Source organism: Mytilus edulis, chromosome 4 (genome assembly GCF_963676685.1).
Source record: "Mytilus edulis chromosome 4, xbMytEdul2.2, whole genome shotgun sequence".
Classification (NCBI taxonomy): domain Eukaryota; kingdom Metazoa; phylum Mollusca; class Bivalvia; order Mytilida; family Mytilidae; genus Mytilus; species Mytilus edulis.
In genome coordinates this window covers 23,693,579-23,719,236 of record NC_092347.1, presented here as the reverse complement: position 1 = coordinate 23,719,236, position 25,658 = coordinate 23,693,579, and the positions used below count along the sequence as shown (strand labels likewise).

The 25,658-nt window shown below is 34.2% G+C and overlaps 1 protein-coding gene across 1 annotated transcript in view; it reads right to left on the bottom strand.

The window, feature by feature from the left end:
• Positions 1 to 11,527, bottom strand: part of LOC139521753 (potassium channel subfamily K member 18-like) — a 29,465-nt gene extending 17,938 nt beyond the window's left edge. The window contains exon 1 of the mRNA XM_071315336.1: positions 11,383 to 11,527. The gene's annotated coding sequence lies outside the window, so the exon portion shown is untranslated. The remainder of the gene's footprint in view (positions 1 to 11,382) is intronic.
• Between the last annotated feature and the right edge of the window lie 14,131 nt (positions 11,528 to 25,658).

Below are 25,658 nucleotides of genomic sequence, written 5' to 3'. Positions count from 1 at the left end.
AACAAATCTTTTCCAATATTTTTTTCTTGTCTCTGATGCTATATATTGGTTCTAAGAGGTAAAATAACCTTATACTAAGGCGTACATACTCGTTTCAGTGCTCGACTGATGCCCTGTTACTTATTCGTTCTACATTCTCTTACTATACGTGTGTTATTCGGTGCACCTTTTAAAAAATATCTTTTCAATTGTATTCATTCATTATTTTTTTTTTATTTTCTGTAAATTACTCATCTTCAAACTAAATGACCGTTATAAGTAATTTTTTTCTGACAATTTCATGTTTTTAATTACTTATGACATGTTAATCAAAAATAAAATTAATAAAATTAACAAATGCAGAAGCATATAATTATCTAATGAACCAAATATTTCCTTATTCAATTTTCTACGATTTTTGGTTAACGAAATGGTTAGACCGATTATTTTAGATATGCAATGTATAATAAATTTAAACGCACAAATTCTTAAAAGATCGAAAACGCGAGATGCTCTTCAGAGATCGATTTTATTTCAATTCCGTGCAAGTGTTAACGGGGTCTAATTAACATCATTTCTGTATTGATCATTCATCCTTAGGCATCTATGAATATCGAAATATTCCGTAATGTTGCTAGAAACTCAATCTAAGTATTAATACTCATACAGCTGTCATACCGTGAGTATGAATAAAACCTAGTCCGACCTCTTTTCTCAAATCTCCTTTTAATTGATTTTTTCCATATGCATTCCTCTGTAATTCTTCATTACGACAACTTTTTAACACAGACACGATAATGTTTTGTTTTTCTTTATACAAAAATTGCGCACCTTATACATAAATATCAAAGGGTAAATCGGAACAAACTCGGAATGTTCATATAAAAAAAGCTACAATGTTAGAAGCTTATATGTTAACTTCTCTAGATGTACTTTGTTTTACATGTATGCATCGTTAGGTTACTGTTTTGTTGGTGTTTATCAGAAATCAAATTATTATATTCATGTAAAAATGTATGTGCCGTACACATTCAAAATACGTCAGTGCAATTTGCCATATCCATATTTAGGTACGTAATGTACCTAATGCGAAAGATACATTGAATTTTGAGGACATGACCAGAATGATTGATGATTTTCGCACTTTCTTAATGATTTGTAAAATATCGATATAATTAAGAACCTACAAAAGTCTATACATGTAGAAAATTAAGAAAAAATGTATTATATTATAATTTGATTGGCTCATCTTGTTCTAGAGTATCCAGATTCTGTTTCGTTTCTTTACAGTCATTTTTGTGTATTTTTTGTTGTTAGATTGCTGTATAGTTGACTCTCTTTTCATTCTCATATTTTATCCGATTCTGGAACATGTCTACTACATGTATATAAAAACAATTTTCATTTTTGTTCCGGCAAATTAGCCTATCAAAACGATTGTCACTCTCTCCATCGGTTCAAAGAGGAATAACTCTAATAAACGTTTCCAGTTCGCGGAATCTGCGACGTCATAAATTGCTGACGGCATAGTACTGTTGCGCTTGTATATGCGCATAAACAATAGAGGGATTTGTCTTTAATAACTATTTGCATTGTCGAAATGCGATCTGGTGCTGGAAAATTGGTACCGTTAATGTTATTACTACCACTGGGTCGATGCCTCTGCTGGTGGACTGTTAATCCCTGAGGGTATCACCAGCCCAGTAGCCAGTTCTTCGGTACTGGCATGAAAATACGGATTTTTTTGTGTTATTAAAATTTGCTGTTACAAAATATTAGAAATTAATATAAATCAACGAATGTATCTCCCTCATGCAAAGCTCTGATTCCTTTCACGGATTTGGATATACTTGTTGGACCTTTTGGATTATAGCTCTTCATCTGTTATATAAGCTTTGATTTTCAAGTATTTTGGCCACTAGCATCACTGAAGAGACATGTATGGTCGAAATGCGCATCTGGTGCAGGAAAATTGGTCTTTAATTATAAGCCTCTGCTACTTTTGAAAACTATTATCATTGTAATTCTTATAATTGATTTGTAGGCTATAAATCAAGTAAATACTAAATTCAATCCTGGTATCTATGATGAGTTTATTCATTTTGTAATAAGAAAAAAAATTGCCAATCATGTTCATGATGATGTTTACATTAGTTTCTTTTTCGCTTTTATACTCATTTCAATTAAATTTAGCAAAGTCGGTTTTATTGTAACCTAGGGTCCCCATTATATGTCATTATATGATAATACATAGACTGGGTTACCCATTATATGTCATTATATGATAATACATAGACTTTTTACAAGTATCACTGTGGATGTCGGCTTGACAACCACCCTTTTTAAATCCTAGATCCACACTTGTTAAGTATGTGTCTACGTGGACAACAAGAAACATAAACCTTTAACTTATTAGCTATAGAACTTATGGTTTGTTTCAAAACAGTGAATGAACTAGGATTAGATCTGTACATTACGTTTTATAAAGACTTTGACGTTTTGACATAACTGAATGATGTAAAACGTTGATAATTTTCTCCGCATCATAAAAATCCATGGTTTTAAATTGCATACAATTAAAGGTTTCCTTTACATGACAGGTAGGATGGAAATAAAATTGAATTAAGACTAGTTGTTTAGTTGAAGCATTCAAGTTAATTATTCAATATGAAAATGTTGAAATCAATACAACTCTATGGAAAGTTAATCTATTTTAGATTGATTGCTTTTTGGTGTAGCAAGCAACATTCCAGGTGAAAAATGTTTTTATTATATTGCAGTAAAGCATGTTTTACGATTTTTAGCTTTTCTAGCGTAAACAAAGTAAGTTCAGTGAATTGGCACTTGACAAATCTTGGATATTGAGTTTATCCCCTTTAATATTGTTTGAAATACATTTAAAACGTATTTTAAAAAATGTTTTCACCCCATATTTATAATATGGAGTTATTGTTCAATATCTGTCCGACAGGAAACATTAGTATCAAGATATATAGTGTTTTCGAAGTTATTTGATTGAAATATTCAAATTTGATTGGGTTCTGTTAACTATTCGCATGGACAACTAATGACAAGACAACACGAATCTCACCAAAATCCGGACTGAAAACGTAGGACATTTACATCAACAGTTATAAATAATAATTAAGAAACAACACGAACTTCACTAAAAACCGGGAGTGAAATCAGGTGCTCCGGAAGGGTAAGCATTTCTTGCTCCGTATACGGCACCCGTCGTGTAGAATTGACAGTAGTGTTGATAAAGTAATATTGTTTCTTATATCTCCTGCAATATATACTGAACATGATCAAATGAAATGATATTTACAAACTATTAAATGCAATAACAAAATATCATTGAAAGCTGTTTTCCAACTTTTTTTATTGAGCAACAATATATCACATGCTGTAAACAGATTTCTTCACTGATACAGCTATTTCAGTGGCGATCCCTGTATGTTAGTACCAGCTATTTCAGTGGCGATCCCTGTATGTTAGTACCAGCTATTTCAGTGGCGATCCCTGTATGTTAGTACCAGCTATTTCAGTGGCGATCCCTGTATGTTAGTACCAGCTATTTCAGTGGCGATCCCTGTATGTTAGTACCAGTTATTTCAGTGGCGATCCCTGTATGTTAGTACCAGCTATTTCAGTGGCGATCCCTGTATGTTAGTACCAGCTATTTCAGTGGCGATCCCTGTATGTTAGTACCAGCTATTTCAGTGGCGATCCCTGTATGTTAGTACCTTAAGACCAGGATGTCTTCAGGTATATATATTTATAATTGTGTTACTTTATATATTATTAGTCATTAGTACATTGTTTATCATTAGTACAATATTTATCTTTAATACATTATTTCTCTATAATTTTACTATCATAACTCTGAATATGAACTTTATATACATATATATTATGTATAAGTACGTCTGAGTCAGTGACAACTCTATCAATCTTGGGTTGATGTTTATACGTATTGTTACTATCTGATAGATGTTGAGGATAAAACAGAATAACGGGTTATTTGATGCGTTTTTTTATTTGATTTTGCCATGTGATTATGCACTTTCCGAATTGATTTTCCTCTGAGTTCAGTATTTTTGTGATTTTACTTTTTATGTATGTGTGTTTTCCACTTTTTAACTTTTTAATCAACACGTACTATACAGTTGATTTCGTTTCTTTACGGAGGTTTTATATAAAATATTATTTCGATCATATCGTTTAAATTGAATATTCAGAAATACTACTAGTATTATAAATCGGATCGTTCAAAATGAAATCCTATTAAATGTATTTAAGAACAACAAGAAGTGAGTGAGAAAAAAACATGATACGTGAACATTGTTTCCCGATTAACGGTTTGAATGTTGCTATATGGATATGGGTAGCATATATTTGTAGTTGGTTATTAAAAATATAATCGGGTATTCTGATATGATTATTTAGTTAGAGTTATAATCAGCCAAATGAATATGGAAAATAAAACACGTGTCGTAACCGTATATATGATATATCTAACAAATGCATAGACGTCAAATATTGTAGCGCCCGATTAATATAATGCACAAATACCGATTGGTAGCCTTCGTCTGTTGTCTGCTCTTTGGTCGGGTTGTTGTCTTTTTGACAAATTTCCCATTTCCATTCTAAATTTAACATAAACATACAATTATATTCGGAAGAGTATTTTTTTTATATTTCGTCCCATGTTTGCGAAGTAACGAAAACCTTTGCGATGTAACGCAAACCTTTGAGATATTACGCAAACATTTGCGTTATAATGCAAACATTTGCGAAAAACGCAAACATTTGAGATATAATGCCAACATTTTGATTTGAATTATTCATAAAATTTGTATATATTACATGTCTGTCTGTTATTTAATTCGGTTGTGATTTAATTAAGAGAAGAACCATAAATGCAAGGCCAAATCATTTTAATAAATGTGAATAAAGGGGTACTAGAAATGCAATTGTACAAAAGTTAAGAATGATTTTGTATAAAAAAATAATTATATATTTAAACAAGAAAATAGATATGGTAAAGGCATATTTTATTTGAAATGCAAAGATTTCGAAAAAAAATGTTTGAGTAGATAAGAGCAAAATTAATGTCATACAATAGTCAAACTATCAGGTTAAATAGACAAAATGATCTTTCTGCTTTAAAATGAATTATTCGGATTTTTTTTTTGAAAAAGGTGATATAAGAAATTGTTTGTTAAATTCTCACAATATGATTGATTTTTTTTTTTTTATAAAAAAACAAGAAATGTTCAGTTTAATCTAGTGAATTAATTATTTATGATGTTTGGGTAGCAATCTTAATAAAGAGAACATAATTATAAAACGTCTACATTTTATACTTTTATACATTTATTGAAAATAAACTCATCATAGATACCAGCTGGGGTGGTGTTCTCGAAAGTATCCTAAGATTCGTCGTAAGTCATAGATAAGACCGATTTTAGGATGAACTTAGGACACTCTTAAGTTGCGTCTCGAAGCTATCTCAGACACACCTTATGTTAGGACGTCCTAAACATATTATATGTGCCAAATCCTAAATAGTTAAAGTAATTGTCTGATAAAACATTTATTAGAGACGAAACAAATTAATAAAAAAATTTACAAAATTTTGTAATAAGAAGTTTTTAATGAAATGCATGATTTCAAATGTATTTATAAAAAAATTATCAAAATAGGATCTTAAAATAAACTGTAAAACAATTTGTTTTGAAATGAGAATATTGAAGTCGTAGCGTCATCCTATCGTAAAAACACGAAGTTCAAAGTTTAAAATCATGCACAATTTCTTTAAACGAGTTAATAACCGACGGTGCGTCTCTTTCCCCGTTCATCTTCACGTAACAATATGAGAAAAAAGCATGCACAAAGTTAGGATGAAGATATGATGATCTTAAGACACCTAATTAGGTGTCCTAAAGTTAGGACGAAAAATGTGATAGATACTAAGTTAAGAGAGCTTCGAGAACACGACTTAGGACAAAGACTTGCCATAAGATGGTCTTAGGACACGTCCTAATCCTAAGATAGCTTCGAGAACACCACCCCAGAATTAAATTTTGTATTTACGCCAAACGCGAGTTTTGTCTACAAAAGACGCATCAGTGATGATCGAATCCATTAAAGTTAAAAAGGCCATATAATGTACGAAGTTGAAGAGCATTGAGGACCAAAATTCCTAAAAGTTTTGCCAAATACAGCTTACTTAGGTTACCCATCTATAAATATTGCAGACATATCTTTGCAATTACATCCCAGCTCCTTTGTTCTAACAGGGGTGATCTGAGCCGGATCGCTCCTACCAGATCACCCCAGTTTGAGTTTGTTCTGTAACATTTTGGCGGGAATGTCAAATCCACTATAAAACTTATAATTAATTATACGGAAAAGACTATCTATCAAAATTCAAGTAGAAAAATTCCAATGTATATGCTGGGATTCGAACTCAAGACCTTTATCATACCAAGCCACGACACTTACCACTACAACAGGACGACTTGATACGAACTAACAGGAATTTAACATACTTTAAAAGAAGCAAGATATTTTTATAAGCGGGGCGAGTTGGCAGAACTTTATACAGTGGGGTTTAAACCTTTTTCATTAATAAGTGAGTTGTCAGACTGATTGTTCAATTTGATTTTACACTTTTAGGTGGGGCGAGTTTCGGTAAACAAGAGTGCAGATTTTTTATAAAGTGGCGATATAGTATAGGCCGACTGGCAGGTGGGGCGAGTTGACATTGTTTGATATCTACTCATCGTGTAATATATAAAGTATATTATAATGGTTGTGTGGCGTTCTAAAATAGATTTTATGAATTGTAAATGTTTTTTCGTCAAATCTAAAACAGCTGGGATGTAAAATAGTTATCCCATTCGGACTTGGTGTGTCAGTGTTAGATCAACCTCTGGCCTCCGGCCATCGGGATGATCTTACACTGACACACCGCGTCCTTGTGGGATAACTATTAAAGACATTCAAGATTGAGGTGTGTAGAAAAAAATAAGTATACTTTTCTGGCGATCATTTGTACTGACCTTCCGATATGTATGGTCAGAATTTACTCACATATAAAATTGTTAATGCAATTAGGAGCAAATATAAAATCAACGCAAATAAAAAAAAATGAAATCGCCAATTATTTTCCACATAACTTCATAACACTGTTCAAATTTCGCTAGTAAGAGGCCGTCCTTTGACATATAACTGTTAACTATTTATACATCATGAATTGGATGAAGAGTTGTCTCATTGGAACTCAAACAGCATTCTCTCATTTATATATACTGGTATCTCTTTAGTTTTCTGAAATAGTACTGATTGGATTCTTTCAAAAGAGGTGAGCATTTTTATGTAGAAAGCACATACAATCGGCTATAAACCTTTCTTACATTTGTCTTAAAATCATAAAATCTCCCATTTTAACTCCAGAGAACTTTCTTAAAAAACATAAGTTGTTATTTCATATCGGTTGAGAATAAGATTCTCTTATTGGATTAAAAGGGGTCACATGACATTCATTATTCTTCAGTAATAAATTCCATCGTTCATTAACAGAAAAAAAACGGACCAGAAAACAGGTCTTTAACGAACTTTTACATGCTAATATCCGGTGGGGCGTGGTTTCCGTCTGATTATGACCGTTGGGGCGTGGTTTTCGTCTGATAATGACCGTTGGGGCGTGATTTCTCTGTTAATGACCGGTGGGGTGTGGTTTCTCTGTTTAAAGAGATGTACCTTTTATAAAACATGTTCCTGTTTTTAATATTATATTTAAGTTGTTGAATCGTTTATTATATGTTTTCGTTAATTTTAAAACTAAAGCTAACTTGATTAAGTATTTATATACTGAAAAATTGCACTAAAATGAATGGCAGTATTACTACGACTGGTCTTCACTCTTTGCCATATAAATCGTACAACTACTCGAGTTCGCTGTAGGCATTTTGAATTTATGAGAATTTTCCAAAACATGGTTTCTCAATGAAATAAACATTATAGGTCTTGAAAAACTGGTCATTATCGTGATACATGGACTGCCCGTAGGACAGTGGTACTGACTGCGACAGCGATAATGACCTCGCCTTCGGCTCAGTCATTATCACTATCTTAGTCAATACCACTGTCCAGTAGGCAGTCCATATATCACGATAATGACCAGTTTTTCAAGAACTATTATATAATTAATGCATAAATTATCGTTTTATAATCATAATTATGGTCGCCGAAAAGTTGTGTGTGATGACCAATTGGTTTTTGAGGTACCTTTTTTCTCTCATAGAACATCACTTTGAATGCCGTGTATTTGTCGGTCACCGTACTATTATTATTTTACATGTTTTATAAGTTCGGATGTTGTTGCCATTTAAGGCTTTATACTTTACGGTATGTGAACTGTTCATAACTAAATTGAAGTACCTAAGCCTTATTTTTGCCTGGATTTTAGTCATTTCTAGAACACACCAGCGACATCGCGGGTTCATGACTGAATTGAAGTACCAACTCCTTATTTTCAGCCTGTAAATTTATTATTCGTATTGTCATTTCAATAAATAAAGTCACACTGATTATAAGGTGTACAGTTTTCTGTGCTTCCTAAATCTTTCAGTTGGAATCTGTCCAGGGCTTCTTTCTACAAGCGGAAACTACTTGTAGACATTTTTTGGGAAATGCACATGCTTGGATTTAGTAGTGGCAATCCTTATATAGTGACGAACTTTATGTGTGATTTGACCGGACTTTAGCAAATCTCGAATACACCGGTCGGTCATCGTGCGCTTTACAGAGGAAGAACATACAGATAAGGTAACAGGTATTAGGTACTATTGGTATCGGTTTCGCGATCGGAATCGCTCCGGAAATGATTAAATGTTGCTTATATTAACTATTGGTGAAAACAAAATGGTTTGTAATGGTTTTTTTTTTTATCAACGCCATTATCCTATTTCATTTAAATCTTAAGTTTAATTCATTTGTTCGTCATTTCTACGTCATGCATGCTAACAACTTTGACCTCGTTATTTGAATGGTATATATATATATATAGAGAGAGAGATATTGATTTCTGATAGAGTCATGCTGATAATAAGGTGTACAATTTTCTCTACTTTCAATGAGCACAATCTTTCTATTTGAACACGTCAAAACTGGAATCCGCTTGAATAAGGCTACACGCAAACGTCTATGAACAAATATAGAAGTCAGCCGAGAACCAGCTTAAATCAAATCATGGTTTTATTGCAACCGGAAACTAGTAAGCATACATGTGACATTTTACTATTGATATCGATTTCGGGCTCTACTCAAAACTTGAAAATGTTACATGTAATAGATTTTCCAAAAAGCTTGCCGGTTTTTAGCTTGTTATGTTGAAAATTGTTTTTCTTTATAATTATTTTTATTCATTCAGAATGTTGCTCTGCATATCAATTGTAATGGGGTTAAAAAGTGACATTGCGTGCGCATATACATACATTCATTGATAACTTAATGAATAAATTAAACAATAAACATTTAAAGAAGAAATATTTCTTAATAATGTGTCATGTTCGACAAATCAACAAAATACAGCACCACCTGATTGTAAAAGTTATATGAAAATTACTTTATCTAGGAAACACATAACGATAGTATTTACAATTATTGAATTTTAATCAGTTTGATACTTATAGATTATCGTTAATCATCTCAACGAGATTGATATTCTCGCTTAAGCCGGTACGGCGAAAGTGTAAGCAATCGAGCTGAGATGACCAATGATAATCTGTTTATCGCTATTTTAAGTACGACGACGTTGTCCAAATTCATGTCAATTCCAATAGCAACGTCACGTATCTCCTTGGTTTCTAGCGATAATTTTCCATCTCAAACGAGTAGCATGATATGAAAAATTATCACAAAAAAAGATCAAAGGAAAATGCACAAAATAGCGATAAAATCATTTATTAACCGCAAATATATGATATTCACTGAGGCCAACGACCGAGAGTGAATTTCATATATCTGGCCGTTAATGTTCATGTCAGTAACGAAGTACTGACTACTGGGCTGATGATACCCTCAAGAACTAACAGTCCACCAGCAGAGGTATCGACCAAGTAGAAGAAATACCAATCTTCCTCACACATAGCGGTGTTCCCTTGCCGACTTTGACTATACTATTTTGTTATGTGTTTGTTTATAATCACGAAATCACGAAAAATATAACGGATTTTTATGAGACTGTTATAAAAGTGAGAGGTTTAGCGCCATAAAACCAGGTTCAATCCACCATTTTCTACATTTGAAAATGCCTGTACCAAGTCAGGAATATGACAAATGTTTGCTGTGTTTTGTTATTTGATTTTGCCATGTGATTAGGGACTTTCCAATTGAATTTTCCTATGAGTTCAGTATTTTTGTGATTTTACTTTTTTCAGTACATGCACACGTGTCCAAAAAGCAAAGAACAGCGCTTTTATTACTTTTGTTCGTCTTTAAAGTCACAGTAAGGCCTTCAACACGGAACAAAAATAAATCTTTCACCTCAGTGCAAGTTTAAGACAATTAGCACCGGCTTGAGCGGAATACTTTGCAAAAAAATGGAACATCGACTTTTTGAAAAGCTGTAACACCACCTTATCGGACCCAGCCTAAAAAAAGAATTCAATGACAAGTAGTGCATATTTAAAATAAAATAGTTTCTACGCACTAAGTCTGGTGTCAATCTTAACTTTTGTAGCATATATTTTTGTGAGTTTTATATATCAGATGAAAGGTGAAGTACTGATACAAATTTAATATTGAATAAATACAATTTTTTTTTAATTAATTCTAAAATTGTGGGCATATGTAGCCTGTTTCTCAGAAATGAAGTGCCTGGTAAATGGTGTATCTAAAATTCCGGTAACTAGCGTAGTAAGGTCTGATGTATAAATACAGGTATATTGATCCCGATCCCATCAAATGTTTTGAAATTAAAAAAAAAAATTATAATTTAGATTTTCGAATATCTTTCGTAAACGTACATCACTGAAGAGACATACGCGAAATATTCAATAAAGGGAATTAACTTGATGTCAAAAACCTATTGTTGACGTTCACACTAGCCTTGTCATATCTATATTTAGGTACACGGGCGCTGTTCCATATCTTTTTTATTAACCTCTCGTGATATTTGTCGCGTTGACTGATATCGATGACGTTACATTTTTGTCAATGAGAAAACCGAAAATTTAACATATATTCATGTAATAACACTTCTTAATTGTTTGTACATGTGTAAAAAGCAAACAAATACATTTGTCTGCAACACAATAAAAAAGCCTTACATAAAAAAAAACCGTTTCTTTTTCAATCCATGACATATACGGAGATATTCATAAAACCTACCTTGTGAAATTTCCTTGAAACAAATTTTCTTCTTTATTTTAGGACACGTTGAAAGTGGGTTGTCCTGGTATAAAATTATGCTGCTGCAGCTGTATTGATTTACATTTAAAATGTTTGCTCTGTCACCTAGGTACCAACGATCAATGATATACCATAGTGTATCATTTTTATTTTATTCAAACATGGGTATATTTATTAACATGTTAGAAAATGGTACGCGATTTAATGGAGCTATTGATCTTCATTCTGATATATATTTACTTTGCTTAAAGGTACATTTATGGCTACTGATGTATTAAACATTTACGGTTTTTGTAACTATTTATATTTAAAAAAGAGAGAAACGGATGCTTCTTGTTTATTTCATTCACTTAGTATTTATATCATAGCTTTTGCATATATGTAACGAGTGGAAGTAAACTAGTCATAAATTCACATCCGTCTCATGGATAACTCATATCCGTCCTATGTGACGTCTCCTGGTCGGGCTGATATGGGGTAATCAAGCCTGCGTGCGTTCATACGTAGGTAGAACATGATTTTTACCGTATTATAACAGCATTAAATTTACGTAAATTCCATATATTTCGAATTGGTGCTTAGCGCAATGCCTTTCCGTAACGTTATCGCATGGAATATTCCGGAAAATACACCTCAATGATACGTTTTCAGTGAAAAAAAAATACAAAATAGGGTACAAAACAATTATTTGGATACTGGAAAGTATATTGTGTAAAATGAAAAACAAACAAACAAACAAAGTTTAACTTACAAACAAATGATATTAAAATAAATGCATTTTTAAAAGTTTAAAACATAATTTAGAAAGTTGACTTTTCCAAACCGTGTACATTATGTATATTGTTGGATTATTTTTTTAATATCGTCCATTTTAAGGGAGCTATCATTTGATTTTTATGGAGGGGGGGGGGGTGAAATTTGAAAAAAAAATAGGCAGGACAGGAGTTTTGAGTAAAAAAAAAGGCAGGATGAGACACTTGCAAAAAAAAGTCAGGACGACAATTTAGGTAAAAAAAAGTCTGGATAAACTAAAAAAAAAAAGGCAGGACCGAACAGAGTGAAAAATAAAAAGGCAGGACAGAGATTACAGCTAAAAAAAATGCAGGACAACATTTTTCATCCTAGCCCCTACCCCCCCCCCCCCCCCCCCAAACCCCCCACCCCATAAAAATCAAATGGTAGCTCCCTAAGATATATTTGCTGTTTTTTCTTCTCTGTTGAGGCATAATATAGAAAGATTTCATATCGAATGTATAACACTTGGGGTCAAACGTCCTTGATCTTGTTTGAGAACCACATAAAAGGATTAATACGTTATCAGCCCTCGGTCAGTATCAGCCCTTGAGCCTACGTCTCTTGGGCTGATAATACATCTGATATGAAAAATTCAATGTAATAATCTGATATTATTATATTTTTCATATCGCATGTATTATCAGCCCTAGGTTCGCATGTATTATCAGCCCTAGGTTCAATATCAGCCCAAGAGCCGTACAATATATGTTTTCATTTATCTATGAATAACTGCAGGGAGTATATTTACAATACAAAAAAAACATGAATACACTTCGAAGTAAATGGCATAACGTTCACCACCAAATAAATAGAGCGCCATTGGAGCAGAAAAAAGGTGTTTTGGGTACGGCCGTAATATAATGGCCCCGCATTGTGAGGGTCAAGAATGAACATTTTAAGCCCACTTCTGGAAATTTAAACTGAGGTCCCTACTATGTATTGGTACCTAAACTACTCACAAAAAAATCACGATAAAATATCGTTTTGTCTCGGCCTCTAATAAGTGTTCTACAACTAATTTTTCGGTGCTTTTAACTAGTGTCTTCGCATCTATAAAAGAACTTATCATAAACTTTTTAAAAAAAAATGTAATAAAATATATTTCCTCAGAAAAAAGTATATGTACATAAGTTGTATAAAGAAAACTATCCATTTAGTTATAAAAAACATATGCATATTTTTTTTTAATTTGAGGTTTCTTATGACTTTAATTTTTACCTAACCTCACCTAAGTACATCCTTAAGGATGTATTCTTCTGATATTTTAGTCTCGTTGAAATATCATTCTGGAATTATTTCAAAACTTATTAAAGCGGTCTATTTAGCCCAAAAAATTAGGTGAGGGGTACAAAATTTTTTTCTTCCAGAAACATGTACATCCCACATCACTTTTGTCTTTTCAAACAACTTAGATGTGTAATTTTTCAATCATTTATAACAAAAAACGTGAGATCATATGCATTTTGTTCTTAAAACAGAGAAAAATTACAAATTTACAAAATTGACAGCATGGTAAATTTGCCAAGAAAAAGCATCAAAATATGACAAAACTTTCTTATATTTAAAACACCTACCTATAGTTTTTTTTAAAGTTAAATTTATTCAAATTGGTCTACTTCATCTTTATTGAAAGTATGAAAAAAGTTTAATGGTGGAACTGTGATTTTTTCCACGAGGATAGCCCCAAAATGGGCGAAAACTGATGAAAAATGGGAAAATCATCAAAATTGGGTACTTTTAAAGGCCTGTAGCAAAAAAAAAGTGGACCACCACATGATTTTTTCTTCACCAATATTTTTTTTTAAGTCATATAAACCCGAAAATCAAGTTAAGAACAAAAGCTTAATTCTAGAAATTGTAGGTTCCTTAGAGGTGTACATCCTGAATTCATATTAACAAAAACTTATTTCTAATTCGAATTGGATAATTCGAGTTAGCCAATTCGAATCAATAAGTAAGTAAGTAAGTAAGTAAAACTTTATTTGGATTCGGCATATTGACAAACAATACAAACATAAGCTCTAATGAGCTTTTCACCGAATACAAAAAAAAATATGCAATAACAAATAAAAGAAGGCATGCAGCATGCAATAATTAATAAAAAAAAAAAACATATATATGAAGCACTAATTGTTTTTTTTTAATTTGCAGTTTAAAATTATTTTTTCTAAAATTTATAATATATAAAGACAAATAGACCTTAAGGGCATACGATACAGTTTTGATCCTGTATTTACAATTTGAAGAAAATTTCCATATAGGCTAGTTTTTGCCTGCTTCAATCAAATATGTAATAAAAAAATATACCTTCATGTGCAACTTTTCGAGTTAAATGAGGTCGAAATTTTGTATATTTGCTCAAAATTCGGATTTGTGGCCGTATTTTCCCTTTCGAAAGAAAGCCATAACTTTTTTGTTTTAAAAGATAAACACAAATTGTTTTTTTGTTAGATAATTTGTATTTTTTGTATTTTATAAGTATCCTAAAAAGTTATGCATTTTTCATTCAGAAATAACTCATATTTATCAAATGGTCATGAATTAAGAAAAAATCGCATTTTTTTGCTGTATATTTATCAAAATTTTAAAAAATCCTCTATTTACAGTTTTATAAAATTTGGTCCACATAATCTCCCTGCAAAATGAAACAAAATGTCGTTTTACAAAATAGGGGTCCATGCACTCGTTTTCAAATTAAATCAGTTTGAATGATAAAAAATAGTCGAAAATGCATCTTTTCCCGATATGTCATAGTTTGACGTCGCGAAAATAACATTTTACGTTAGCAACGTTATTACCTTCTCTGTAACTGTATCGTATGCCCTTATATTAAGAAAGTACACTGTTGCATAAAATGTTGGTTATCGTTCAATCTCAAATTGTTCATGAAAGATGCTGTTTTTTGCTGTAAGTTTTTGGTTGATGGTTAATATTTTGGTTTAAACTTTGCATACCCATATTATTGGCTAAATGGTGGCGATCTGCCTGAATTGTACTAGACAGATTCTCAGAGCTGAATTTGTCACACTGATTTAAACACGTTTTAGTTAGTTTTTTTGTTTTTTTTTAACTTTCGATGTAAAGTGTTGAATTAAAAAAAAATAATAGCGTTATTGTTCATTCTTATCAAAAAAGTAAAAAGTTTCAACCAGTTGCAGGTATATAAAATGGTAAAAGAAATATTGATTTCTGGTTACTATAGTATTAAGTCTGGTCACGCATTATCTTTCATGATCAAGTTTGATGAAAATTCAACAAAATTTAAGGTATTCGTAAACAAATTAACGCTTTTAAGGGAAAAACATACTTTTATTTTACTGTACTACCAGATACACCAAAGATTAAATTTCAAATATATCAGGATATATTAAAATATGACCATTATAGTTACAGAAAGCGTGTATTTCCATTTTTTTTCGTAAAGTACTTTAATTTTCTTTATCAAATTGCACAGTAATGATAAGGAAGTTGAACCATTTTGACAGACATATTTTTTTGTTCGGATTTGTTCTGCGTTTTGAAAATTAACCGATTTTTTCACAGATTCTGACCTAGAATTTACATCACGCTCCGGTACCAGAGCTCTTACAATCGTCTCGCAATACATGACCACCGTTAGAAAACATATTGTCTTCACCATCGCATAATTTTGCGAAATCTGTGTCTTCTTTTCTTATGATGATTTTTATCTTTCCAGGAACCACAACATTTCGACGTGTTGTAACTTCGTTACTACAGCTATTTTTTTTTCAAAATTAAAGAAAACGGCAATAACACCTGTACCAAAATGTTAACTTCTGATTGAGGAGAAACAATAACTTTATCCCTTTTTTCGAGTGTGTGTGTCAGAGTATCAATAGATGAATTTAATAAATCAGTTCTATTTATACACAATGTTTACAGTTTTACGGGTAAAAAGGTTAGATCGATTACGTTTTTAATTGTAGTGTGAACGCAGTGGATCGGTTTAAACCGATAGAGATCGTTATGATAAAAGATAATATGAACGCTTACTGGTTTTATTTAGATCGATTCAAATGAGACCGATTAAAAAAATGCTAGTGTGAACGGGGTCTTAGTTTGGAATAAATAGCACGAAACATATCAAATCATTTTTGATTACAAAATAAACTAGAGGCTCTCAAGAGCGTGTATCGCTCACCTGACTTTTCTTGGGTTTTTGAAATTATATAAAAAAGATAAAACTTGGCTACAAAGTAATAACACTTGGTCAGCACCTCAAAAGGACAGGAACAAACATGTTTGGTTTCATTCAACTCAGTGGTTCTCTAAAAGAAGAAATTTGTATGTATTTTCCGTAGGGTCCTAACGTTAAACTAAGTCTCCTGTTGGCGGCCATCTTGGATGATGGATCGGCTACAAAATAACAACACTTGATCATCACCTCATTAGGAACATTCATGATATGTTTGGTTTCAATCTATTTAGTGGTTCTCTAAAAGAAGTCATTTGTATGCATTTCCCATGAGTCCTATGTTAAACTAAGTTCCCCGTTGGCGATCATCTTATGATGTAACAACACTTAGTTATAAAGTAACAACACTTGGTTAGCACCTAATAAGGAACATTCATGCTATGTTTAATTTCATTCCATTCAGTTGTTCTCTAAAAGAAGTCATTTATTTGCATTTCTGATAGGGTCCTATGTTAAACTAAATCCCCCGCCGGCGGCACTCTTGGATGATGGATCGGCTAAAAAGTAACAACACTTGGTCAGTACCTCATAAGGAACATTCATGCTATGTTTTGTTTCGTTCTATTCCGTGGTTCTCTGAAAGAAGTCATTTGTATGCATTTTACCTATGGTCCTATGCTAAACTAAGTCCCCCACTGGCGGCGATCTTGGATGATGGATTGGCTACAAAGTAACAACACTTTGTCAGCATCTCATAAGGAACATTCATGCCATGTTTGGTTTCATTCCATTCAGTGGTTCTCTAGAAGAAGTTCAAAATGTAAAAAGTTAAAGACGACGACGGACGACGACGGACGACAGACGACAGACGCCAAGTGATGAGAAAAGCTCACTTGGCCCGAACACTTTGTCAGCATCTCACAAGGAACATTCATGCCATGTTTGGTTTCATTCCATTCAGTGGTTCTCTAAAAGACGTCATTTGTATGCATTTCCCATAGGGTCCTATGTTAAACTAAACCCCCGCTGGCGGCCATCTTGGATTATGGATCGGCTACAAAGTAACAACACTTGTTCATCACCTCATTAGGAACATTCATGATATGTTTGGTTTCAATCTATTCAGTGGTTCTCTAAAAGAAGTCATTTGTATGCATTTCCCATGGGTCATATGTTAAACTAAGTTCCCCGTTGGCGGCCATCTTGGGTGATGGATCGGCTACAAAGTAACAACACTTGGTTATCACCTAATAAGGAACATTCATGCTATGTTTAAATTCATTCAATTCAGTGGTTCTTTAAAAGAAGTCATTTGTTTGCATTTCCCATAGGGTCCTATGTTAAACTAAATCCCCTGCTGGCGGCACTCTTGGATGATGTGTGGGCTACAAAGTAACAACAATTGGTCAGCATCTCATTAGTAACATTCATGCTATGTTTGGTTTCTTGGTTTCAATCTATTCAGTGGTTCTCTAAAAGAAGTCATTTGTATGCATTTCCCATAGGGTCCTATGTTAAACTAAATCCCCCGCTTGCGGCCATCTTGGATTATGGATCGGCTACAAAGTAACAACACTTGGTCATCACCTCATTAGGAACATTCATGATATGTTTGGTTTCAATTTATTCAGTGGTTCTCTAAAGGAAGTCATTTGTATGCATTTCCCATCGGTCATATGTTAAACTAAGTTCCCCGTTGGCGGCCATCTTGGGTGATGGATCGGCTACAAAGTAACAACACTTGGTTATCACCTAATAAGGAACATTCATGCTATGTTTAAATTCATTCAATTCAGTGGTTCTCTAAAAGAAGTCATTTGTTTGCATTTCCCCTATGGTCCTATGCTAAACTAAGTCCACCACTGGCGGCCATCTTGGATGATGGATCGGCTACAAAGTAACAACACTTGGTCAGCACCTCATTAGGAACATTCATGCTATGTTTGGTTTCAATCTATTCAGTGGTTCTCTAAAATAAGTCATTTGTATGCTTTATCATAGGGTCCTATGCTAAACTAAGTCCCCCACTGGCGGCGATCTTGGATTATGGATTGGCTACAAAGTAACAACACTTTGTCAGCATCTCATAAGGAACATTCATGCCATGTTTGGTTTCATTCCATTCAGTGGTTCTCTAAAAGAAGTCATTTATTTGCATTTCTGATAGGGTCCTATGTTAAACTAAATCCCCCGCCGGCGGCACTCTTGGATGATGGATCGGCTAAAAAGTAACAACACTTGGTCAGTACCTCATAAGGAACATTCATGCTATGTTTTGTTTCATTCTATTCCGTGGTTCTCTGAAAGAAGTCATTTGTATGCATTTCCCCTATGGTCCTATGCTACATGTAAACTAAGTCCCCCACTGGCGGCCATCTTGGATGATGGATCGGCTACAAAGTAACAATACTTGGTCAGCACCTCATTAGGAACATTCATGCTATGTTTGGTTTCAATCTATTCAGTAGTTCTCTAAAAGAAGTCATTTGTATGCTTTATCATAGGGTCCTATGCTAAACTAAGTCCCCCACTGGCGGCGATCTTGGATGATGGATTGGCTACAAAGTAACAACACTTTGTCAGCATCTCATAAGGAACATTCATGCCATGTTTGGTTTCATTCCATTCAGTGGTTCTCTAGAAGAAGTTCAAAGTGTAAAAAGTTAAAGACGACGACGGACGACGACGGACGACAGACGATGGACGCCAAGTGATGAGAAAAGCTCACTTGGCCCGAACACTTTGTCAGCATCTCACAAGGAACATTCATGCCATGTTTGGTTTCATTCCATTCCGTGGTTCTCTAAAAGAAGTCATTTATATGCATTTCCCATAGGGTCCTATGTTATACTAAGTTCCCCGCTGGCTGCCATCTTGGATGATGGATCGGCTACAAAGTAACAACACTTGGTCAGCATCTCATAAGGAACATTCATGCCATGTTTGGTTTCATTCCATTCAGTGATTCTCTAAAAGAAATCATTTCTATGCATTTCCCATAGGGTCCTATGTTAAACTAAGTCCCCCGCTGGAGGGCATCTTGGGTAATGGATCGGCTCCAAAGTAACAACACTTGGTTAGCACCTAATAAGGAACATTCATGCTATGTTTAATTTCATTCCATTCAGTTGTTCTCTAAAAGAAGTCATTTGTTTGCATTTCCCATAGGGTCCTATGTTAAATTAAATCCCCTGCTGGCGGTACTCTTTGATGATGGATCGGCTAAAAAGTAACAACACTTTGTCAGCATCTCATAAGGAACATTCATGCCATGTTTGGTTTCATTCCATTCAGTGGTTCTCTAGAAGAAGTTCAAAATGTAAAAAGTTAAATACGACGACGGACGACGACGGACGACAGACGACGGACGCCAAGTGATGAGAAAAGTTCACTTGGCCCGAACACTTTGTCAGCATCTCACAAGGAACATTCATGCCATGTTTGGTTTCATTCCATTAAGTGGTTCTCTAAAAGAAGTCATTTGTATGCATTTCCCATAGGGTCCTATGTTAAACTAAGTCCCCCGCTGGCGGCCATCTTGGATGACAGATCGGCAACAAAGTAACAACACTTGGTCAGCACCTCATAAGGAACATCCATGTGTTTGGTTTCATTCCATTCAGTGGTTCTCTAGAAAAAGTTCAAAATGTAAAAAGTTAAAGACGACGACGGACGACAGACGACGGACGCCAAGTGATGAGAAAAGTTCACTTGGCCCGAACACTTTGTCAGCATCTCACAAGGAACATCCATGCCATGTTTGGTTTCATTCCATTCAGTGGTTCTCTAAAAGAAGTCATTTGTATGCATTTCCCATAGGGTGCTATGTTAAACTAAGTTCCCCGCTGGCTGCCATCTTGGATGATGGATCGGCTACAAAGTAATAACACTTGGTCAGCATCTCATAAGAAACATTCATGCCATGTTTGGTTTCATTCCATTCAGTGGTTCTCTAAAAGAAGTCATTTGTATGCATTTCCCATAGGGTCCTTTGTTAAACTAGGTCCCCCGCTGGCTGCCTTCTTGAATGATGGATCGGCTACAAAGTAACAACACTTGGTCAGCATCTCAAAAGGAACATCCATGGCTTGTTTGGTTTTATTCCATTCAGTGGTTCTCTAAAAGAAGTCATTTGTATGCATTTCCAATAGGGTGCTATGTTAAACTAAGTTCCCCGCTGGCTGCCATCTTGGATGATGGGTCGGCTACAAAGTAACAACTCTTGGTTAGCACTTAATAAGGAACATTCATGCTATGTTTAATTTCATTCCATTCAGTGATTCTCTAAAAGAAGTCATTTGTTTGCATTTCCCATAGGGTCCTATGTTAAACTAAATCCCCCGCTGGCGGCACTTTTTGATGATGGATCGGCTAAAAAGTAACAACACTTGGTCAGTACATCATAAGGAACATTCATGCTATGTTTTGTTTCATTCTATTCAGTGGTTTTCTAAAAGAAGTCATTTGTATGCATTTCCCCTATGGTCCTATGCTAAACTAAGTCCCCCACTGGCGGCCATCTTGGATGATGGATCGGCTACAAAGTAACAACACTTGGTCAGCACCTCATTAGGAACATTCATGCTATGTTTGGTTTCTTGGTTTCAATCTATTCAGTGGTTCTCTTAAAGAAGTCATTTGTATGCTTTATCATAGGGTCCTATGCTAAATTAAGTCCTCACTTGCGGCGATCTTGGATGATGGATTGGCTACAAAGTAACAACACCTTGACAGCATCTCATAAGGAACATTCATGCCATGTTTGGTTTCATTCCATTCAGTGGTTCTCTTAAAGAAGTCATTTGTATGCATTTCCCATAGTGTCCTTTGTTAAACTAAGTCCCCCGCTGGCTGCCATCTTGGATGATGGATCGGCTACAAAGTAACAACACTTGGTCAACATCTCATAAGGAACATTCATGCCTTGTTTGGTTTCATTCCATTCAGTGGTTCTCTAGAAGAAGTTCAAAATGTAAAAAGTTAAAGACGACGACGGACGACGACGACGGACGACAGACGACGGATGCCAAGTGATGAGAAAAGCTCACATGGCCCAACCACTTTGTCAGCATCTCACAAGGAACATTCATGCCATGTTTGGTTTCATTCCATTCAGTGGTTCTCTAAAAGAAGTCATTTGTATGGATTTCCCATAGGGTGCTATGTTAAACTAATTTCCCCGCTGGCTGCCATCTTGGATGATGGATCGGCTACAAAGTAATGACACTTGGTCAGCATCTCATAAGAAACATTGATGCCATGTTTGGTTTCATTCCATTCAGTGGTTTTCTAAAAGAAATCATTTGTATGCATTTCCTATAGGGTCCTTTGTTAAACTAAGTCCCCCGCTGGCTGCCATATTGAATGATGGATCGGCTACAAAGTAACAACACTTGGTCAGCACCTCATAAGGAACATCCATGCCATGTTTGGTATCATTCCATTCAGTGGTTCTCTAGAAGAAGTTCAAAATGTAAAAAGTTAAAGACGACGACGGACGACAGACGACGGACGCCAAGTGATGAGAAAAGCTCACTTGGCCCGAACACTTTGTCAGCATCTCATAAGGAACATTCATGCCATGTTTGCTTTCATTCCATTCATTGGTTCTCTAAAAGAAGTCATTTGTATGCATTTCCCATAGGGTGCTATGTTAAACTAAGTTCCCTGCTGGCTGCCATCTTGGATGATGGATCGGCTACAAATTAACAACACTTGGTCAACATCTCATAAGAAACATTCATGCCATGTTTGGTTTCATTCCATTCAGTGGTTCTCTAAAAGAAGTCATTTGTATGCATTTCCCATAGAGTCCTATGTTAAACTAAGTCCCCCGCTGGCGGCCGTCTTGGATGACGGATCGGCTACAAAGTAACAACACTTGGTCAGCACTTCATGAGGAACATCCATGCCATGTTTGGTTTCATTCCATTCAGTGGTTAGAACTCTAGAAGAAGTTCAAAATGTAAAAAGTTAAAGACGACGACGGACGACGATTGACGACAGACGACGGACCCCAAGTGATGAGAAAAGCTCACTTGGCCCGAACACTTTGTCAGCATCTCATAAGGAACATTCATGCCATGTTTGGTTTCATTCCATTCAGTGGTTCTCAAAAAGAAGTCATTTGTATGGATTTCCCATAGGGTCTTATGTTAAACTAAGTTCCCCGCTGGCTGCCATCTTGGATGATGGATCGGCTACAAAGTAACAACACTTGGTCAGCATCTCATAAGAAACATTCATGCCATGTTTGGTTTCATTCCATTCAGTGGTTCTCTAAAAAAAAGTCATTTGTATGCATTTCTAATAGGGTCCTATGTTAAACTAAGCTCCCCGTTGGCGGCCATCTTGGGTGACGGATCGGCTACAAAGTAACAACACTTCGTCAGCACCTCATAAGAATCATCCATGCCATGTTTGGTTTCATTCCATTCAGTGGTTTTCTAGAAGAAGTTCAAAATGTAAAGAGTTAAAGACGACGACGGACGACGACGGAAGCCAAGTGATGAGAAAAGCTCACTTGGCCCGAAGGGCCAGGTGAGCTAAAAATTAAAGAAGATCGTTTTTTTTTTTATTTTAACATATTTAACATCACATGGGATAACAGTACTGAAGTTTTAAGATTGTGCATCTATCAAAAAAAACTCAAATCTATTTAAACCGGCATCAAAAAGGCCAGAGGCTCCTGAATTGAACTGGGGCAGGCGCCGGCGCACAACTGTGACAAGGTTAAACATGTTTCGTGAGATCACACCCCTTCCCCTATACCTCTAGCAATGTAGAATGAACTAACATCTAGCAATACGCACAGTATAACGCACTTTAAAAGAAATCCATGTCCTATATCAGAATAGGAAACAAAAGAAACTAATCAAAATGACAATGATAACAACAAAGGACTACCATATAAAAAGCTAGCAGTTACTGACATATGCCAGCTCCAACCCTCAATTAAACTAATTGAAAGATTATGTCTTCATGTAATGAATAACAAGCACAATCCCTCAATGTTGTATTTGTTGCTATTATTCATGAAATATTTGTCACTGGCAACCAAAACTCGATAATTCAAAATCGGTTCTTAACATACAAATTTCAAAGAAACTTATAATTCAGCTGGCTCAAGCAAAGTAACCCTTATAGATTGATTTTGATATGTAATATATCATATACATTGTAGGCTCACACCGAACAGCAAGCTATAAAGGGCCCCAAAAATTACTAGTGTGAAACCATTCAAACGGGAAAACCAATGGTCTTATCTATATCAAAACGACAAACGAGAAACACGTATGAACTACAGTGTATGACCAAAATTGGTAAAAATTCATCATGCATCAGCACGCCCCATTTTGATTGGACGTACATGTGTTCTTTTACTTTGATCAAAGTTGTTTATCGTACGATAACTTAAAAATGCATAAATAACAAATACGGAACAATGATATCCCTTGATACAAAAAAAAATCCCTTTTCCTTTTACTTGCTATTTAAAAACAGAGGTTGGTTAGGGGCCCCTATTGGAGCTACGTATATGATAAATACATATAGTTTTTACAAGCATCAGTCCAAACGTTGTCTGAGGGAGCAATCATTTAACTTCAAAAATGGGGATATGGTGGTTGTTTTATTGAAGTGAGAAAAAAAATCGCACTAGGTGCTTGCAATTTTATTAAGCTTTTCATCGCTATTGATCAAATTATTTTGGTTCAAAATTTCACACTATAGCGTATGGGGGGATATTTTTGATTTAGAATATTTGTTTTGTCCTCTGCTTTCCTTTTTTTTTAATCAAACTGGGGTTTAGAATATTTTTTGTACCATTTTTGAAGTCCCTCCTGGAAGTATCCAAGTAAAATTAAAAAAAAAAGTGTCGACACCTTAGTGAAAATATTTATATATCAGATTCCCAAAAAGATTACCATTTATCGCTGATATAAACTATTCCAAAAAAAAGTTTTTAATTTTCAAAATGCCGACACCTACAAATGGATTGGAGGGCGCATAATGTACAGCGGCAACTTTTACATAAATATGAAGGCTGAAAATAATGTTTATCATGGTATACGTTTATATGATGAATGTGTTCAAATTTTACAAAACCAGAACGATAACTTGGATGTTAACGTTTCTTTTTTTTTTTTGCCTTTTTATTTATTTAATTTGATTTCATTGGCTTTTTTTTTTAACTTATTTAGATTCGAGTGTTTTTGATAAGTCTTTTGTAGACGAAACGCGCGTCTGGCGCAACACAAAATTTACATCCGAGTATCTATCTATGAAAAGTTTATGTAAAGATACCCTTTAACAATTTCCTGATTCTAGGATACTAATATTTGATCTTAGTCTTAATTTAGGCGTAAAAAGATATAAAAAAAACCTCCCACATTCCAGAGCTAGCACAACGTTCATTGCGAAAGCTTGAATTCATATTTCCTACAGTACCAATTCTTAGAAATGAAAACATTGATACAAGGCAATATATGATCGTCATGCAATCGATAAAAATGAAAACAAAACGTTATAAAAGTTACGACCGAAGCTCTTTTCTGGATCAGGAACGCTCAAAGCTGAATGTCTAAGGCCAACAATTATTAAAGAACAGAAATAGTTGATTAAAACGTTAAAGATATATTCATCTGCCGACATGATTGCAGAAAGTAAGAAATCGTAGAGCAAAACAGAAACATTTGAAATCAAATGAGATAATACAACGTGTATTGAACCATTTTATTGCTTAAAGTCTAGTAGAAAATATATATACATACTCAACCTAACCATACTATTTGACCTACTGTCAGTTCTAAAATATGGGTGCTGGGTAAACCATCAAGTAAAATGTTCATTATCAGAGCCGTGTGTCTTGTTTTAAAATGAATTTTCTTCTATTGAGAAATATTTATTTTGTCATCCTATTTTTCACCGCTTACAACTGTCCGTACCTGTGGTTTTATTTTATACATTAACTTTAATGTAGCAGCATGTTTTCTTTTCATTTTGTTTCGTTTCGTTTTGTTTTGCTGTTCCTTTGTTTCGCAGTTTACATGCAGGTACCCCTCTTTTCGCCCCTTTTCTATTTTTGATATCTAAATCAAACATTTAAAAAATCAAACATTCAAAAAGTGAAATAATCAAATTGCACGTTAGGTTTAGTATTTTTAAAGTTTGATCAAATTTCTAAACTATCAAATTTTAAAAACGATATTTAAAATTTTGATATTTTAATTATTTGGTTAAAATTTCAAAATTTCAAAACTTTTACACAATTTGGAATTGATATTTTAAAACTTTGATCAAAATT